Source organism: Photinus pyralis, unplaced genomic scaffold (genome assembly GCF_008802855.1).
Source record: "Photinus pyralis isolate 1611_PpyrPB1 unplaced genomic scaffold, Ppyr1.3 Ppyr1.4_LG1, whole genome shotgun sequence".
Lineage (NCBI taxonomy): Eukaryota > Metazoa > Arthropoda > Insecta > Coleoptera > Lampyridae > Photinus > Photinus pyralis.
The window spans coordinates 9670430-9680641 of NW_022170249.1; the positions used below are offsets into that span (position 1 = coordinate 9670430).

General features: G+C 36.2%; 1 long non-coding RNA gene across 1 annotated transcript; it reads left to right on the top strand.

Moving 5' to 3' along the window:
- The first annotated feature begins 216 nt into the window (after positions 1-216).
- On the top strand, positions 217-9226 carry LOC116160119. The gene is made up of 3 exons (XR_004143143.1): positions 217-936; positions 6028-6030; positions 9217-9226. It is a non-coding gene; the product is annotated as an uncharacterized LOC116160119 (long non-coding RNA).
- Positions 9227-10212: the final 986 nt, after the last annotated feature.

Genomic DNA, 10212 nt, shown 5'->3' on the forward strand with positions numbered 1-10212 from the left:
CCTGTAAGACGTAATTCAACTTATTAATGCGTTGTTTCGCCATCTGATAAATAAGACTTAAACTAAAGATCCTTAACGCCAAACCAATAAAAGTAAATTTATAGAGCATGTTTAATGTCTGATACTGGTATACAGTAGAGGGCGTACAATTACAATTCACGATTAATACTATGTAGCGACATCTTACAGTTTTTACTATAACTGTATGTAAAAATCTATATTAATTACGACACATTACACTATGTAAGGAACTTCTTACACCACATAACCAGTTTTGTAATCGTATGATCCGATCAATACCACCGTAAGCACTGACGTGGTGCAGGGATTTTTGCGTGTCGGTTGTGATTTTGGTGCGCCGATCTACCTTCATAAGTTTACCGCATCGCACCAGCGGACAGTAATAAGTTACCTTTACGTTAGTGCGAGCAATTCAAACGAAGCGAGGTCGTCAGTACAGTAGCGAACTGAGCCGCACTGTCAATATGTCAAAATATTTATCGGTAGCGGAACGTAATTTAAAACTCTGTAATTGGTCAAAGTATCGTAAGCGGTGATTCGTGTAGCAGCGTGCTCAATAAACAATCAGAAGTGAACGTTCTCGTCGTCCTAAATTTTAAGTTCCCTTATTGTATACCTACCCGCCTTCAAATCAAAATGCCAATAATTGTGTTGGAACGTTTACCTTTACCAAATTTAAAAACTTACACCTGTGCGAGCGTACTCGCGTTATCGCTTTCTATTTATTATGCGACACATATTGTTAAGGACCCCGAATGGAATAAACCAAAAAGTGATTTGGATGTTTCATCCCTTATTGAAAGTGAAGATATCTTAAATAACAATACGAATCATTCGTCTGCGGATGATCGAACTTTTTCTCAATTTACCGGTGATACGTTTTCGGTTATGACCAAAGAGCCGATTTGTGTTTGGGTAAGTTGATAATTTACGTTACATTTGCCAAAAATCTCAGGTGACTGTTGCATTTTACTTCGCAACGCATACTCGATTTGTCTGAGCGGATTCACATTAATTTGAATCACATCACAAATTGTGGAATTATACAAAAACTTATTTGCCATAAATGCAATCAACTAAAGGTGTCTATAAACAAAATTGTTGACATTTTAATTAATCTAGAACATCCGCTGCTATGTCAACATTCAACAATCTCATTTGAATATCATTACAATCACATCGTCATTATAATATTTGGACACGCTTAGTTACCTCTTTATTTTAATCACATTTAGATGGTGAATAAGTAAAAGGTGTCTGATTAACATTTACCAGTTATATGGGTTTTCCAAGTCTATTTACGCACAGTGTGAAGTAAAAGTAGAAAAATGGATTTACCTCCGTTTTATCTGCAAGTGTCAATTGTCTTCCAAGAAATAAAAAAAACGTGATAGCTTTAAGTTCTCCAAAATGGTTGGCCTTGGGATAATTTTTCCTATTACGTTTTGCGTCGTTTCGTCTGACGAGACGAGCGTGGGAATTTTCACTGAAGATTATTATTTATCAAACTGTAAACTGTAATATTGTATATATGGGCGTGTGGAGAGAAGTTGCTCAAGTTTCAGTGACATTTGCTACAGTTCCAAATCTGTACAAATGAATAATGGGGATTATTTTCATCTCTGTTTTATAGTTTCGCTATTCTTGCTCACAAACCTTTTTGAAAATACCTCGGAAAATGTCCCCGGCATTTTCATACTTTCAAATTTGGGTAGCGGGGCCTGTAACCAGCGCCGTAGCCAGAGGAGGGCAAGAGTGGGCTACCCGGTCTTGAAAATTGCTTAATATGACGCAATATGGCATGCTCATGATCATGATCAAATATGAAGAAAGGTGTTTGTTTGGAATTCTGAATTAGGTATATCAACTATTAAAATTGGACAATTTCAAGTTTGGGTAAAATTACATCTGTACAGGGTGGCCAAATTTGGTTGTTAGTGTGGGGTAACTCATAAACTGTAGATATCTAATAGGAAAAAAATTTGACCTCGCAGTTTCGGTGTATTTTTTTAAGCTAAACTCGATGTTGAAATCCAAACTGGCATACAGTTTTTTTGTTTTTGAGTTAATGTGCAAAAAATGGCATTTTTCGCTCGTTCGATATTTAGATACCATGTGTTTAGTACAAGCGCTTATTGCATCATAATCTACCGTTTTCAAAATAAGCAGGTATACGGCGTCAAGTACAAAAGTTCTCGGACCTAACCATATTTTCTTTTAAGGAACTACAGCGTGTATATTAAAAAAAGATAGCGATTCAGAAATATTCAACAAGATTAAAAAAACATTTTTAAAGTTTAAAAAAGGTCCTAATGATCCCAAAAAATACAAATAATTTCACCAAACTTTTTGAAAAACCCCGTTTTAATCTTTTTGAATTGAATCCATTTAAAGAATGTGGTTGGAGAACTTTTTTTTACCTGCCCTCGTATACCAAAAAAACGAAGTTGTACAGCGAGTGGTATTTGTGCGGAATACGGCAAATTATTAATTGGTCCGCTTGCTCTGTAGATTTTTAGGCCCGCTCTTGGTAATCAATCTGGCTACGGTGCTGCCTGTAACTTACCCCGTACAAGTCCTACAATTGCCAGAATACATTTTACACTTGCAGCTCTTTCATAACACAACTCCTCCTGTAAGTACCCGTATGGCACCAGTAATTACGGAAGAATTTCTACGTATGTACAGGGTGTCCTGTTAATAATGGTCACAGGCCATATCTATGGAACCGTTAATTGCATAGCTTAGGGAAAAAAATTTTGTTAACAAAAGGGGTCAAGAGAAATCGCTGGAAATTATTTTCAAGTTTCTAGCTTCGCCTTTAGGGGGCGTACCTCGGGGCGTACGATTCATGGTTAAGCAGCGTAAATGGCTGGCGAGGGCCGGCTTGTAGCAGTATGGAAGCAGCTGTGGTAAGTAGCTTCCGTAGCTGGTTGTATGCCCTTTTGTTGGACTGGCGTCTTTGTTTAGGAGGCTGGTGAGAGGTTTTGTGAGTCCGGCCAATCCTGAGACAAACCCCATGTATAGAGGTGTAGGAACCAAATTTTTTTGGGAGAGAGGCAAACATTCAGAGGCGTAGGATATTTTTTTGGGGGAGGGGGCAATAATTACCGGAGTACTAGGACCATATCTGTCGAAAGGTCATTAATTGTTTGGTATTTCTTGGTGCGGTCATGTCGCTGATGGCTTGGGTCCTTGTGGGGTCCACGGATATTCCCTGTGGGGTCCAAGGTATTTTACTTGGGGACATGTGAAGTGGCACCTGTACATCTGGACTCGAAGTTTAAACTGTTCCGAATGGCGTTTGAGGTGTTCCATGTGTTTCTCCAAGTTCTCCTGTCGTTTCCATAGAAATAATATTGTATTATGTTCTGAACTTCATTTTATATCGTGCTCCACGTCCCATTATTTAAAAAGAATAACAGATGTTATTGGAATGCACAATGATTTGTTTTACTTTATCTACCCTTACGGTTAGAAAGACACTTTAGCCTACGCATTTAAACCTATTAACATGTTAAACTTCTACTATACAATTAAAAAAATTCATTAAAAAGAGTTTGTCAACAGAATCTGGTAAAATGGCAAAAAAGTAACAATTTTGTTAAAAAAGTGTTGTGATCTTTTCAATGTTCATCTCAATCCATTCTTAAGATCCCAACACTTTTTCAACGAAAATTCTCGCGAAAATTTTATTTTTGTTTTTTGCGACGTTTTTTTAGTCTCGATTCTAGGTGTTCTGTTGACGACGAGGTTGATGAAGTGTGTTTTAAAGTTTTCTTAAATTTCATTTTGTGTGTTTTACGCGTCAGAATAATTAGAAATCTAACGATTTTTCATTGTCGTGCCAAGTAGGTATTGCCGTCCAAATCTTTGTAGTTTGACTCTAAAAATAATTTCATGTTCAAAGATACCAAGATATCAAATTTAGTCGAAATCGAATTTTTTCACCAACTTGGCTTAGGAACTCTTGGAAATTGTTTGCAGATCAGAAAGGGCATATGCAAAAACCTAATCAAATCCGTTAATTCGAAATTTCTACGTGTTATGACCGAGGTTATGACCGTTGAAAAAGAAGAATTTAAAAAGAACCGCAAACTTTCAATGCTATACCTCCCAAATGAAATATTTTGGAAAAAGTGTTTATTTTGGATTCTTTCAACGCCAATTTTTTGACATTTAATTTTTATACCACGTGTATCGTTCCAATAATAAACGATAATGATTGTCTCGATCAAGTTTGGTCAAAAAATTCCAATAAGTACCTTCTTGGCGAGTTCCAAGAATATTCACAATGAACCCGAGTCTGAACCTGAACAGAACAAATTCCCACAAGCTGCCACTGATCGCAAGTGGAATTGTACACAAAATTATTCTAGGATAATGCGATTCCCAGGGTCTATTTTTAAAGTTGTATAGATAACTAATTTACATAGAAATGTCGAAGGTGATCTTTTATTTGTTTGTGTCCATACTAGCAAATGCTACATAATTGATTCAAGTTCAAGATTGCATCCCAGTCAAGCTTTTCGTCCTTTCTTTTAGAAGTGTAAAGGTTGTTTCACACTAAGGCTGCGGGCGTTCAGGCTCCACTCAAGGTACGCTCAAAATTGATGCAATAAAATCAAATGTTAGGCCTAGGACCAAGCCACTCGCATTCCAATTTGATTTCATTGTGCCAATTTTGAGCATACTTTGAGTGTGATCGTGAGCGTCTCCTGAAACAGGTTTAACGAGCTGCGTTGGAAATGATTTGTAAACATACAAATTAATAATCAATTTGTATATCTTATTTTCTTATAAAGTAGGTAAATACAGTATCTCATGTTTTGAGCGGAGCGGTAAAGTACCTCGTAAAGTACCCTCTTTCGACACTCCGTTCTGCCGATATTTACATTGAAAGTTTTGATATCATCAGTAGATATGTCTCGTCCACACGTTCCACTTGCCCTTTATGAGTACCATTTTACCTTTGTGAGTACTCTCGCGCGGTATTTACATGAAAATTTGATATTGGAAGCCTCTAGGAAAAATAAAACTAATGTTGGTACAAACATTTAAAGGTTGTCAGGAGAACCATTCTCAGAATCACAAGTCATGAATTTATTGAAATATTAACATACAAAAGTATCAGCTATCATACTGTTGATAATACTAATTTTGTTCAAAATTTCGTGCGATAATCAAGAAAAACATATTGCTTTGGAATAATTTATTCACTCGGCTCATTCGTGAAATTGGTCCACGGTTGCGTAACTAATAATACTTAATTATTATCATTCTCTTCGGATGCTAACTCTATTGTTAGCACTACACATTATATCCCAACAGGATATCTGAGAGCATAGCATTAGTCGATAAATCCAATTTCTTCAATCTATAAGAGAGATCTCCGTTTCAAATTGAATCGAAGTTAAAAATTATTTGCCAATCCGTCAAACCAGCACATCATCAAACAGTAGGCATATGCATATATTATGCGAAATTATAAGTATATATTAATCAAAAATATCAATTTGGTTCTCATTTCGCGTTGACAATAACCGCACGAAGTTATTGCTTGATAACATATTTACAAAAAAATTATCTCTGAAACGATAAGAGCTATTAATCTGCAATATTTGCTAGGGTGATGTCATGACTTTCTCTTAGCAATATACCAATTTAAGATTCTCAACAAAATACATTTCGAGCATCAAATCGAATCAAATCGTTACGCCACCTGGTGGTACTGTGTTCACTTAAAAAATGTTTTTTCTCTGATAACATAGCGTGGCACCTCGCCCTACTGGTACCGCCATAGTGTTTACGTCCATAATAAGACCTCCATTATTTTTTATCTTTATGGAAAAGCGGCAACTCCCACTGCCTTTACTGATAGTTATTAAAACACACAATAAAGATAGTAGACACTGAAAGCTTACATTAAAATAATTACCAATTACATTTATCTTCCAGTGTTATCAGCAGTGCATGTTTTTTTTATAAACGAGCTAGTGTCAAAAGATTGTAATTGCGCAACACACCAAAATCTCCACGAATTGTTTTGTTATTTGTAATTGATAGGAATTGGGAAATAAATAAACAAAAAGGTGCTGATGACTCCCTTTTCAAAATGAGTGCAGCTCAAAGTCAGTTTTTAACGGGGTTTCCCAAGACACTTTGATTTTGCTGCCCGAAAAATTAATTTTCTTCTGTTTCCATTGATTTACATGTAGGTACATATCTGAGAGAGTGCATAATAGTTATACAGGGTGTAGCACCTTAGATCACTCGGATCATAACTCTTTTAGCATAAAAGATACCGAAAAAAATCTTAGAGAAAAATTGTACACAATTACCTACCGCCGGCATGTTTCTAAAACATTTTTGTTCACCAGGGGCGTGCTGTATTCCAGTGGCGTATCAAACTATACCATTTTTTAAATCGAAAACCCCATGTTTTATTACTGATTTGCATATTTATTTAGAAATTGGAACTAGTAGAACCCCGATTATCCGTGCGCGAATTATCCGGGATGCGGATTATCCGTGCCATGCTTGCGCGTTTTTGAAATTACATTTTTTTAGTTTTAATTGAAATACCATTGCCGTAAATCACTTGACGAGAATTTTCGCTAGTCCATGAGGGAGACGCAGGCTGTAATACCGAGTGCGCGCATGCTCAGAGAATTATCTTTCATCAGCCGATGCAGGTTAAGCGGAATTTAGCCATTTAGCATTAGCGCATTTGACTGCGTGCTACATGTAAGTTGCAACTGTACTTGTGTTAGACCTTATCTAGAATTCTGTTTGTTTTTCATTGTGTTATGAACTTTTTTGTGGAATTTATTGTACATACCTTAGTTTGATTTTTTTCTTATATTTTTAGTATACATACGTATGCCTACCCTAAGAAACAATAAATTGTTTGGATTATCCGTGCTTTTCAATTATCCGTGCGCCATCCGGTTCCATTGAGCACGGATAATCGGGGTTCTACTGTAATACTATTTAGGTTGAAAATTCGTTTTGTATCAAATCAAATTTCGGAATATGTTTAATCATTCCAAAATGAAATTTGAAATTCATAATGTCTCTTTTTAATGATGGTCCATAGTACTAAAGAAAAAAGAAATAAATATATAAACAAATTAGGTAGTTGCATTGCTAAATGGAACCCCACGCGTCAAAATGCATCAGTAGCTACTTTGCTATTTCCACTGGAATTCATTTCTTTGTTGTATTGGATGGCCAGGCTCCGCTTTTGGTGAAAATCTTCGCCTGAAGCAACTGTTCTTACTCTCTTAAATACCTCGCTGAGAGAGAATACACGTTAGTAAATGAGGATGAGACAAATGAAACACGTAAATAGAAAACACCTTATCTCTTCATCTTTTAACAGCGATCAAATACAGCCGTTAATTGATTTTCGCTTGATAAGACTCCTTATCGCCAAAGACCAGATGTGTCTTACTTCTAACACCTTATCTAAAATGATTAAGTTACAAAAGCGATAAAAATTTAAACAAGAATTAGGAATTTACAAAAATTCTAAAAGTTAAAACAACACTGAGTTAGAAATTCAAATGGAAGGAACCAACTTTGTGTTTATTTCATTAATAATCCCCCATATTTACTTAATAAATTGCAATATTCTCTTACACAGGATGTTCCGTCATTATTTTTGGTGTTTATACCGAAATAGCGTCTACATTACGTTGTTTACACAACATTATACGCTATTCCTAAATATGTTGTCAATAAGGAAGGGGCTAATTGGTTGACTTATTTTATGACGAGTTTTATGACTAACAGTTCATATAAACATAGGCCTGAAAACGCTTTGTTACCGATCTGCAAGGGTGCTATAGTACTATAGTGTCAACGTACAGTTCAGAATTGAAACCTCTAATTTATAAACATATGCAAACACAAGTTACAATTTCAAACTAATAAAAACAAGAGATTATCCTCGAGATTATCCAAATAAAGCCAGGCCCTACTGGACCATTTTAATAATGTTACTTTGATTTAACCTCGTATTTAACTTACCACCGAAAATTGATTTTTTATTTGTTATTCGCGATATCGGTAGCAAATACGAACAAAATACAAAATACCAAAAAGTTTCCAACCATTAGAAAATCAAATTCTTATATTACAATCTACCAGTGGCCCACCGAAAAACAGCTCAGGGGTAGAAAGTGGAACATGACCCCTGAAAAAACAATATCCTATCGATTCTCACTGGCATTGACATGGCCAATGATGTATGAACTAAATATCTCAAAAATTGCAGGAGATAATGAAAAATCTTGAAATTTTAACACCCTGTAGACGAACGTTTGCGGATCTATGTTTATATGAACTAGTTATGAAAGCAGCCAAAGAATGAGCCCTTTCGTATTTACATCATATTTAGGAACATCCTGCATACAAGCAAGTAATGCAAATTTAGTGAATGCACTCGAACTTCTCGACGACCGGTCACCAAATAGTTTCATTTACAGTATCTTTTGTTCCTTTCTGTAGACGCTGTCTCCGTAGATGAGAATCTTTGCCGCGAACGAGACTATTCACGAAGTGATGCTGATGCGTTGTTCTCGTCTATTGAACTCCGTTATGCGTAAAAATGCAGACGTAGTCTGTGATTGGTGGATGGTTGTCCGAATATTAACTTCTACCACTGGAAATACTTTCTGACATTGATCTGTTATTGACGATGCTTTCGGAAAGCGATTGGGGAGCTAGTAACACCATTTTGGAGAAAATGTCAATCTCATGGTATCGGATTAATAAAAGTGCAGCAAGCTAATGATTTTAATTTGAATTTTATTTCCTTTTCACCAAATCCAGGTTGTTTGTCTTTGTAGGTACTGTGGAGATCAACATTCCACATGGTGGACATTATTACTATCCTTAAATCGACAGGTTCGGATTTGTTTAGCCGCTAAACCAGTGGACAGTGACGCAGTGGCGTACCGTGAAAATTTGCGTGGGGGGTGATTTTGTGTGATCATTATTGAGAAACATCACTTTGCACACCTTTTTTGTGTAAAGTACCTACTTCATCAAAACAGACGAAACATGGACTCATAAAGTCATAATAAACTAATGAGATTTAAGAAAAAAAAAATTTATTCCACAAAAATTACAAAAACAGTCAAACATAAATCAAAGAGTAAAATCTAACCTTCTTTTCGACAATGCTAGATGATCAATAACCTCCTCAACTGTTAGTGAAACTTCTCTATGAATATTTAACAATGCCAGTCCATTAAGTCTATCCTCGCCAGTTGTGCTGCGCAGATATGTCTTCAAACGACGAAGAGTCGAAAATGATCTTTCTGTAGTAGCCGTAGTGACTGGGATTGTGACAAATATTTTAAGTAGTGTATATACATTTGGAAATACTTGTGCATCCAGATTATTCTCGTTAAAGAGCCTTAACTTAACCGCCTGGCGCACTTCGCTATGAAATTTACCTTTTGTTGTCCGGGCGTCTGGGGGGTGTTTGAACACCTAAAACACCCCCCGACGGTACGCCACTGCAGTGACGTGGTGGTGGAAAATAGAACAAAATGGATCGACTACTAAATTACTGACATACGGTCGACTAAATTCTTGGTGTTCGAGCGCGTGTAGTGACATTAATTACGCGCCATTCAAGTAAAGTTCTAGCCTAGTGCGATAGACGAGTTCCTGATTCAAAATCTTGCAGTAGTAGCAATGAACAATCAACATATCGCATGGTGAAGCGTTCATATAAACATTTGGTTTTAATCCAGACTGTAGTCAAGGACTCTTTGATTCACAATGAGGTCGGCTGTTTTTAAACAAATGTGCCCAAGAATCCACAGTATAATATTCAAAATGAGTTTCGTGATCGTGCAACCAGTGGTTACAAAATGATTACAGATTAATTAACTCCTCGCAATTCCAATTTGATTAGTAGGTACTTGACCTTGACGACGTTTTCTGGTACAATGTTTATGTGACAATATTTCTTCTCCTTCACTCTTCGTTATTTTTAGGTTTTTCTGTAAATTTGGACTGAATTTGTTTATTTTTGGTTGCACTAATTTGGTTATGCTGATTCTTGCTAAATTATTTACGTACGATGCTGCTTCTAAACGCAAGTAACCTCTTGTTCCATAGTGATTAGTTGTAGGTGATGAAGATCTTCACCTGCTGCACGTCACATGGTAT